This window comes from Salmo salar, chromosome 08 (genome assembly GCF_965601325.2).
Source record: "Salmo salar chromosome 08, fSalSal1, whole genome shotgun sequence".
NCBI classification, from domain to species: Eukaryota; Metazoa; Chordata; class Actinopteri; order Salmoniformes; family Salmonidae; genus Salmo; species Salmo salar.
In genome coordinates, this window is record NC_138298.1 from 3,862,501 (window position 1) to 3,870,000 (window position 7,500).

The 7,500-nt window shown below is 42.8% G+C and overlaps 20 non-coding genes and 1 pseudogene across 20 annotated transcripts in view; all 21 read right to left on the reverse strand.

Annotated features, from left to right (window-relative positions):
* Positions 1-115, reverse strand: part of LOC145852425 (5S ribosomal RNA) — a 119-nt gene extending 4 nt beyond the window's left edge. The window contains exon 1 of the ribosomal RNA XR_014374280.1: positions 1-115. This exon is cut by the window's left edge and continues 4 nt beyond it. This is a non-coding gene — a ribosomal RNA (5S ribosomal RNA).
* A 139-nt stretch (positions 116-254) lies between these two features.
* Positions 255-373, reverse strand: LOC145851167 (5S ribosomal RNA). The gene has a single exon (XR_014373017.1). It is a non-coding gene; the product is annotated as a 5S ribosomal RNA (ribosomal RNA).
* A 139-nt stretch (positions 374-512) lies between these two features.
* LOC145884642 (5S ribosomal RNA) lies at positions 513-631 on the reverse strand. The gene has a single exon (XR_014396221.1). It is a non-coding gene; the product is annotated as a 5S ribosomal RNA (ribosomal RNA).
* A 409-nt stretch (positions 632-1,040) lies between these two features.
* On the reverse strand, positions 1,041-1,159 carry LOC145851409 (5S ribosomal RNA). The gene has a single exon (XR_014373260.1). It is a non-coding gene; the product is annotated as a 5S ribosomal RNA (ribosomal RNA).
* A 139-nt stretch (positions 1,160-1,298) lies between these two features.
* LOC145851177 (5S ribosomal RNA) lies at positions 1,299-1,417 on the reverse strand. Its single transcript, XR_014373027.1, has one exon. It is a non-coding gene; the product is annotated as a 5S ribosomal RNA (ribosomal RNA).
* A 139-nt stretch (positions 1,418-1,556) lies between these two features.
* Positions 1,557-1,675, reverse strand: LOC145850880 (5S ribosomal RNA). Its single transcript, XR_014372729.1, has one exon. It is a non-coding gene; the product is annotated as a 5S ribosomal RNA (ribosomal RNA).
* A 409-nt stretch (positions 1,676-2,084) lies between these two features.
* LOC145887195 (5S ribosomal RNA) lies at positions 2,085-2,203 on the reverse strand. Its single transcript, XR_014398784.1, has one exon. It is a non-coding gene; the product is annotated as a 5S ribosomal RNA (ribosomal RNA).
* A 139-nt stretch (positions 2,204-2,342) lies between these two features.
* Positions 2,343-2,461, reverse strand: LOC145850881 (5S ribosomal RNA). Its single transcript, XR_014372730.1, has one exon. It is a non-coding gene; the product is annotated as a 5S ribosomal RNA (ribosomal RNA).
* A 409-nt stretch (positions 2,462-2,870) lies between these two features.
* Positions 2,871-2,989, reverse strand: LOC145887496 (5S ribosomal RNA). Its single transcript, XR_014399087.1, has one exon. It is a non-coding gene; the product is annotated as a 5S ribosomal RNA (ribosomal RNA).
* A 139-nt stretch (positions 2,990-3,128) lies between these two features.
* Positions 3,129-3,247, reverse strand: LOC145851168 (5S ribosomal RNA). Its single transcript, XR_014373018.1, has one exon. It is a non-coding gene; the product is annotated as a 5S ribosomal RNA (ribosomal RNA).
* A 139-nt stretch (positions 3,248-3,386) lies between these two features.
* On the reverse strand, positions 3,387-3,505 carry LOC145881708 (5S ribosomal RNA). Its single transcript, XR_014393279.1, has one exon. It is a non-coding gene; the product is annotated as a 5S ribosomal RNA (ribosomal RNA).
* Positions 3,506-3,914: 409 nt separating this feature from the next.
* On the reverse strand, positions 3,915-4,033 carry LOC145851410 (5S ribosomal RNA). Its single transcript, XR_014373261.1, has one exon. It is a non-coding gene; the product is annotated as a 5S ribosomal RNA (ribosomal RNA).
* Positions 4,034-4,172: 139 nt separating this feature from the next.
* Positions 4,173-4,291, reverse strand: LOC145882692 (5S ribosomal RNA). The gene has a single exon (XR_014394260.1). It is a non-coding gene; the product is annotated as a 5S ribosomal RNA (ribosomal RNA).
* Positions 4,292-4,700: 409 nt separating this feature from the next.
* Positions 4,701-4,819, reverse strand: LOC145852847 (uncharacterized; annotated as a pseudogene).
* Positions 4,820-4,958: 139 nt separating this feature from the next.
* On the reverse strand, positions 4,959-5,077 carry LOC145881709 (5S ribosomal RNA). The gene has a single exon (XR_014393280.1). It is a non-coding gene; the product is annotated as a 5S ribosomal RNA (ribosomal RNA).
* A 409-nt stretch (positions 5,078-5,486) lies between these two features.
* LOC145851412 (5S ribosomal RNA) lies at positions 5,487-5,605 on the reverse strand. Its single transcript, XR_014373263.1, has one exon. It is a non-coding gene; the product is annotated as a 5S ribosomal RNA (ribosomal RNA).
* Positions 5,606-5,744: 139 nt separating this feature from the next.
* On the reverse strand, positions 5,745-5,863 carry LOC145882693 (5S ribosomal RNA). Its single transcript, XR_014394261.1, has one exon. It is a non-coding gene; the product is annotated as a 5S ribosomal RNA (ribosomal RNA).
* A 409-nt stretch (positions 5,864-6,272) lies between these two features.
* On the reverse strand, positions 6,273-6,391 carry LOC145851169 (5S ribosomal RNA). Its single transcript, XR_014373019.1, has one exon. It is a non-coding gene; the product is annotated as a 5S ribosomal RNA (ribosomal RNA).
* Positions 6,392-6,530: 139 nt separating this feature from the next.
* Positions 6,531-6,649, reverse strand: LOC145857453 (5S ribosomal RNA). Its single transcript, XR_014378350.1, has one exon. It is a non-coding gene; the product is annotated as a 5S ribosomal RNA (ribosomal RNA).
* A 409-nt stretch (positions 6,650-7,058) lies between these two features.
* On the reverse strand, positions 7,059-7,177 carry LOC145887380 (5S ribosomal RNA). The gene has a single exon (XR_014398971.1). It is a non-coding gene; the product is annotated as a 5S ribosomal RNA (ribosomal RNA).
* Positions 7,178-7,316: 139 nt separating this feature from the next.
* LOC145881710 (5S ribosomal RNA) lies at positions 7,317-7,435 on the reverse strand. Its single transcript, XR_014393281.1, has one exon. It is a non-coding gene; the product is annotated as a 5S ribosomal RNA (ribosomal RNA).
* Between the last annotated feature and the right edge of the window lie 65 nt (positions 7,436-7,500).

The window sequence follows — 7,500 nt, forward strand, 5'->3', positions numbered from 1 at the left end:
TACAGCACCTGGTATTCCCAGGCGGTCTCCCATCCAAGTACTAACCAGGCCCGACCCTGCTTAGTTTCCGAGATCAGACAAGATCGGGTGAACCCAGGCTGATATGGCCGTAAGCGAGAAACAATCTCTTGCTACAACATATATAGTCAAAGTGAGTCTGATAAAACAGACATTTAGTCAATTCATCATTAAATGCTTACTACAAGGCAGTGTTGCTGATGAAATATTGCAAGAGCACACCCTCGTGGACAAAATGCTTACAGCACCTGGTATTCCCAGGCGGTCTCCCATCCAAGTACTAACCAGGCCCGACCCTGCTTAGCTTCCGAGATCAGACGAGATCGGGCATACCCAGGCTGATATGGCCGTACGCTAGAAACAATCTCTTGCTACAACATATATAGTCAAAGTGAGTCTGATAAAACAGACATTTAGTCAATTCATCATTAAATGCTTACTACAAGGCAGTGTTGCTGATGAAATAGTGCAAGAGCACACCCTCGTGGACAAAATGCTTACAGCACCTGGTATTCCCAGGCGGTCTCCCATCCAAGCACTAACCAGGCCCAACCCTGCTTAGCTTCCGAGATCAGACGAGATCGGGAGTACCCAGGCTGGTATGGCCGTAAGCGAGAAACAATCTCTTGCTACAACATATATAGTCAAAGTGAGTGTGATAAACAGACATTGCATTTTCACCAATTAGATAAGCAGCTTGAACTTTGTGTCACTGAAAAAGTAGAAGAAATTACAAACACTGTTCCCATCACTTTTTAGCACAGGTAGTTGGATAAAATACAAACTTTATTTCCTTTCATCATTTGAACAGGGCAAAGGAGCACAAAGCACACAGAAGCTGCATTCAGCAACAATATTCTTGTTTGTCTTATAAATACAAGGCAGATGCTAATTGAAAACACAAGGAAATTTGATCCTATTAAAAAGGCAGGAAGCTGCATTTAGTCAATTTATCATTAAATGCTTACTACAAGGCAGTGTTGCTGATGAAATAGTGCAAGAGCACACCCTCGTGGACAAAATGCTTACAGCACCTGGTATTCCCAGGCGGTCTCCCATCCAAGTACTAAACAGGCCCGACCCTGCTTAGCTTCCGAGATCAGACAAGATCGGGCGTAGCCAGGCTGATATGGCCGTAAGCGAGAAACAATCTCTTGCTACAACATATATAGTCAAAGTGAGTCTGATAAAACAGACATTTAGTCAATTCATCATTAAATGCTTACTACAAGGCAGTGTTGCTGATGAAATAGTGCAAGAGCACACCCTCGTGGACAAAATGCTTACAGCACCTGGTATTCCCAGGGAGTCTCCCATCCAAGTACTAACCAGGCCCAACCCTGCTTAGCTTCCGAGATCAGACAAGATCGGGCGTAGCCAGGCTGATATGGCCGTAAGCGAGAAACAATCTCTTGCTACAACATATATAGTCAAAGTGAGTCTGATAAAACAGACATTTAGTCAATTCATCATTAAATGCTTACTACAAGGCAGTGTTGCTGATGAAATAGTGCAAGAGCACACCCTCGTGGACAAAATGCTTACAGCAACTGGTATTCCCAGGGAGTCTCCCATCCAAGTACTAACCAGGCCCAACCCTGCTTAGCTTCCGAGATCAGACGAGATCGGGAGTACCCAGGCTGGTATGGCCGTAAGCTAGAAACAATCTCTTGCTACAACATATATAGTCAAAGTGAGTGTGATAAACAGACATTGCATTTTCACCAATTAGATAAGCAGCTTGAACTTTGTGTCACTGAAAAAGTAGAAGAAATTACAAACACTGTTCCCATCACTTTTTAGCACAGGTAGTTGGATAAAATACAAACTTTATTTCCTTTCATCATTTGAACAGGGCAAAGGAGCACAAAGCACACACAAGCTGCATTCAGCAACAATATTCTTGTTTGTCTTATAAATACAAGGCAGATGCTAATTGAAAACACAAGGAAATTTGATCCTATTAAAAAGGCAGGAAGCTGCATTTAGTCAATTAATCATTAAATGCTTACTACAAGGCAGTGTTGCTGATGAAATAGTGCAAGAGCACACCCTCGTGGACGAAATGCTTACAGCACCTGGTATTCCCAGGCGGTCTCCCATCCAAGTACTAACCAGGCCCGACCCTGCTTAGCTTCCGAGATCAGACAAGATCGGGCGTAGCCAGGCTGATATGGCCGTAAGCGAGAAACAATCTCTTGCTACAACATATATAGTCAAAGTGAGTCTGATAAAACAGACATTTAGTCAATTCATCATTAAATGCTTACTACAAGGCAGTGTTGCTGATGAAATAGTGCAAGAGCACACCCTCGTGGACAAAATGCTTACAGCAACTGGTATTCCCAGGGAGTCTCCCATCCAAGTACTAACCAGGCCCAACCCTGCTTAGCTTCCGAGATCAGACGAGATCGGGAGTACCCAGGCTGGTATGGCCGTAAGCTAGAAACAATCTCTTGCTACAACATATATAGTCAAAGTGAGTGTGATAAACAGACATTGCATTTTCACCAATTAGATAAGCAGCTTGAACTTTGTGTCACTGAAAAAGTAGAAGAAATTACAAACACTGTTCCCATCACTTTTTAGCACAGGTAGTTGGATAAAATACAAACTTTATTTCCTTTCATCATTTGAACAGGGCAAAGGAGCACAAAGCACACACAAGCTGCATTCAGCAACAATATTCTTGTTTGTCTTATAAATACAAGGCAGATGCTAATTGAAAACACAAGGAAATTTGATCCTATTAAAAAGGCAGGAAGCTGCATTTAGTCAATTAATCATTAAATGCTTACTACAAGGCAGTGTTGCTGATGAAATAGTGCAAGAGCACACCCTCGTGGACGAAATGCTTACAGCACCTGGTATTCCCAGGCGGTCTCCCATCCAAGTACTAACCAGGCCCGACCCTGCTTAGCTTCCGAGATCAGACAAGATCGGGTGAACCCAGGCTGATATGGCCGTAAGCGAGAAACAATCTCTTGCTACAACATATATAGTCAAAGTGAGTCTGATAAAACAGACATTTAGTCAATTCATCATTAAATGCTTACTACAAGGCAGTGTTGCTGATGAAATAGTGCAAGAGCACACCCTCGTGGACAAAATGCTTACAGCACCTGGTATTCCCAGGCGGTCTCCCATCCAAGTACTAACCAGGCCCGACCCTGCTTAGCTTCCGAGATCAGACGAGATCGGGCATACCCAGGCTGATATGGCCGTACGCTAGAAACAATCTCTTGCTACAACATATATAGTCAAAGTGAGTCTGATAAAACAGACATTTAGTCAATTCATCATTAAATGCTTACTACAAGGCAGTGTTGCTGATGAAATAGTGCAAGAGCACACCCTCGTGGACAAAATGCTCACAGCACCTGGTATTCCCAGGCGGTCTCCCATCCAAGTACTAACCAGGCCCAACCCTGCTTAGCTTCCGAGATCAGACGAGATCGGGAGTACCCAGGCTGGTATGGCCGTAAGCTAGAAACAATCTCTTGCTACAACATATATAGTCAAAGTGAGTGTGATAAACAGACATTGCATTTTCACCAATTAGATAAGCAGCTTGAACTTTGTGTCACTGAAAAAGTAGAAGAAATTACAAACACTGTTCCCATCACTTTTTAGCACAGGTAGTTGGATAAAATACAAACTTTATTTCCTTTCATCATTTGAACAGGGCAAAGGAGCACAAAGCACACAGAAGCTGCATTCAGCAACAATATTCTTGTTTGTCTTATAAATACAAGGCAGATGCTAATTGAAAACACAAGGAAATTTGATCCTATTAAAAAGGCAGGAAGCTGCATTTAGTCAATTTATCATTAAATGCTTACTACAAGGCAGTGTTGCTGATGAAATAGTGCAAGAGCACACCCTCGTGGACAAAATGCTTACAGCACCTGGTATTCCCAGGCGGTCTCCCATCCAAGTACTAAACAGGCCCGACCCTGCTTAGCTTCCGAGATCAGACAAGATCGGGCGTAGCCAGGCTGATATGGCCGTAAGCGAGAAACAATCTCTTGCTACAACATATATAGTCAAAGTGAGTCTGATAAAACAGACATTTAGTCAATTCATCATTAAATGCTTACTACAAGGCAGTGTTGCTGATGAAATAGTGCAAGAGCACACCCTCGTGGACAAAATGCTTACAGCACCTGGTATTCCCAGGGAGTCTCCCATCCAAGTACTAACCAGGCCCAACCCTGCTTAGCTTCCGAGATCAGACGAGATCGGGAGTACCCAGGCTGGTATGGCCGTAAGCGAGAAACAACCTCTTGCTACAACATATATAGTCAAAGTGAGTGTGATAAACAGACATTGCATTTTCACCAATTAGATAAGCAGCTTGAACTTTGTGTCACTGAAAAAGTAGAAGAAATTACAAACACTGTTCCCATCACTTTTTAGCACAGGTAGTTGGATAAAATACAAACTTTATTTCCTTTCATCATTTGAACAGGGCAAAGGAGCACAAAGCACACACAAGCTGCATTCAGCAACAATATTCTTGTTTGTCTTATAAATACAAGGCAGATGCTAATTGAAAACACAAGGAAATTTGATCCTATTAAAAAGGCAGGAAGCTGCATTTAGTCAATTCATCATTAAACGCTTACTACAAGGCAGTGTTGCTGATGAAATAGTGCAAGAGCACACCCTCGTGGACAAAATGCTTACAGCACCTGGCATTCCCAGGCGGTCTACCATCCAAGTACTAACCAGGCCCGACCCTGCTTAGCTTCCGAGATCAGACGAGATCGGGCATACCCAGGCTGATATGGCCGTACGCTAGAAACAATCTCTTGCTACAACATATATAGTCAAAGTGAGTCTGATAAAACAGACATTTAGTCAATTCATCATTAAATGCTTACTACAAGGCAGTGTTGCTGATGAAATAGTGCAAGAGCACACCCTCGTGGACAAAATGCTCACAGCACCTGGTATTCCCAGGCGGTCTCCCATCCAAGTACTAACCAGGCCCAACCCTGCTTAGCTTCCGAGATCAGACGAGATCGGGAGTACCCAGGCTGGTATGGCCGTAAGCTAGAAACAATCTCTTGCTACAACATATATAGTCAAAGTGAGTGTGATAAACAGACATTGCATTTTCACCAATTAGATAAGCAGCTTGAACTTTGTGTCACTGAAAAAGTAGAAGAAATTACAAACACTGTTCCCATCACTTTTTAGCACAGGTAGTTGGATAAAATACAAACTTTATTTCCTTTCATCATTTGAACAGGGCAAAGGAGCACAAAGCACACAGAAGCTGCATTCAGCAACAATATTCTTGTTTGTCTTATAAATACAAGGCAGATGCTAATTGAAAACACAAGGAAATTTGATCCTATTAAAAAGGCAGGAAGCTGCATTTAGTCAATTTATCATTAAATGCTTACTACAAGGCAGTGTTGCTGATGAAATAGTGCAAGAGCACACCCTCGTGGACAAAATGCTTACAGCACCTGGTATTCCCAGGCGGTCTCCCATCCAAGTACTAAACAGGCCCGACCCTGCTTAGCTTCCGAGATCAGACAAGATCGGGCGTAGCCAGGCTGATATGGCCGTAAGCGAGAAACAATCTCTTGCTACAACATATATAGTCAAAGTGAGTCTGATAAAACAGACATTTAGTCAATTCATCATTAAATGCTTACTACAAGGCAGTGTTGCTGATGAAATAGTGCAAGAGCACACCCTCGTGGACAAAATGCTTACAGCACCTGGTATTCCCAGGGAGTCTCCCATCCAAGTACTAACCAGGCCCAACCCTGCTTAGCTTCCGAGATCAGACGAGATCGGGAGTACCCAGGCTGGTATGGCCGTAAGCTAGAAACAATCTCTTGCTACAACATATATAGTCAAAGTGAGTGTGATAAACAGACATTGCATTTTCACCAATTAGATAAGCAGCTTGAACTTTGTGTCACTGAAAAAGTAGAAGAAATTACAAACACTGTTCCCATCACTTTTTAGCACAGGTAGTTGGATAAAATACAAACTTTATTTCCTTTCATCATTTGAACAGGGCAAAGGAGCACAAAGCACACACAAGCTGCATTCAGCAACAATATTCTTGTTTGTCTTATAAATACAAGGCAGATGCTAATTGAAAACACAAGGAAATTTGATCCTATTAAAAAGGCAGGAAGCTGCATTTAGTCAATTCATCATTAAATGCTTACTACAAGGCAGTGTTGCTGATGAAATAGTGCAAGAGCACACCCTCGTGGACAAAATGCTTACAGCACCTGGTATTCCCAGGCGGTCTCCCATCCAAGTACTAACCAGGCCCGACCCTGCTTAGCTTCCGAGATCAGACGAGATCGGGCATACCCAGGCTGATATGGCCGTACGCTAGAAACAATCTCTTGCTACAACATATATAGTCAAAGTGAGTCTGATAAAACAGACATTTAGTCAATTCATCATTAAATGCTTACTACAAGGCAGTGTTGCTGATGAAATAGTGCAAGAGCACACCCTCGTGGACAAAATGCTTACAGCACCTGGTATTCCCAGGCGGTCTCCCATCCAAGTACTAACCAGGCCCAACCCTGCTTAGCTTCCGAGATCAGACGAGATCGGGAGTACCCAGGCTGGTATGGCCGTAAGCTAGAAACAATCTCTTGCTACAACATATATAGTCAAAGTGAGTGTGATAAACAGACATTGCATTTTCACCAATTAGATAAGCAGCTTGAACTTTGTGTCACTGAAAAAGTAGAAGAAATTACAAACACTGTTCCCATCACTTTTTAGCACAGGTAGTTGGATAAAATACAAACTTTATTTCCTTTCATCATTTGAACAGGGCAAAGGAGCACAAAGCACACACAAGCTGCATTCAGCAACAATATTCTTGTTTGTCTTATAAATACAAGGCAGATGCTAATTGAAAACACAAGGAAATTTGATCCTATTAAAAAGGCAGGAAGCTGCATTTAGTCAATTCATCATTAAATGCTTACTACAAGGCAGTGTTGCTGATGAAATAGTGCAAGAGCACACCCTCGTGGACAAAATGCTTACAGCACCTGGTATTCCCAGGCGGTCTCCCATCCAAGTACTAACCAGGCCCGACCCTGCTTAGCTTCCGAGATCAGACGAGATCGGGTATACCCAGGCTGATATGGCCGTACGCTAGAAACAATCTCTTGCTACAACATATATAGTCAAAGTGAGTCTGATAAAACAGACATTTAGTCAATTCATCATTAAATGCTTACTACAAGGCAGTGTTGCTGATGAAATAGTGCAAGAGCACACCCTCGTGGACAAAATGCTCACAGCACCTGGTATTCCCAGGCGGTCTCCCATCCAAGTACTAACCAGGCCCAACCCTGCTTAGCTTCCGAGATCAGACGAGATCGGGAGTACCCAGGCTGGTATGGCCGTAAGCTAGAAACAATCTCTTGCTACAACATATATAGTCAAAGTGAGTGTGATAAACAGACATTGCATTTT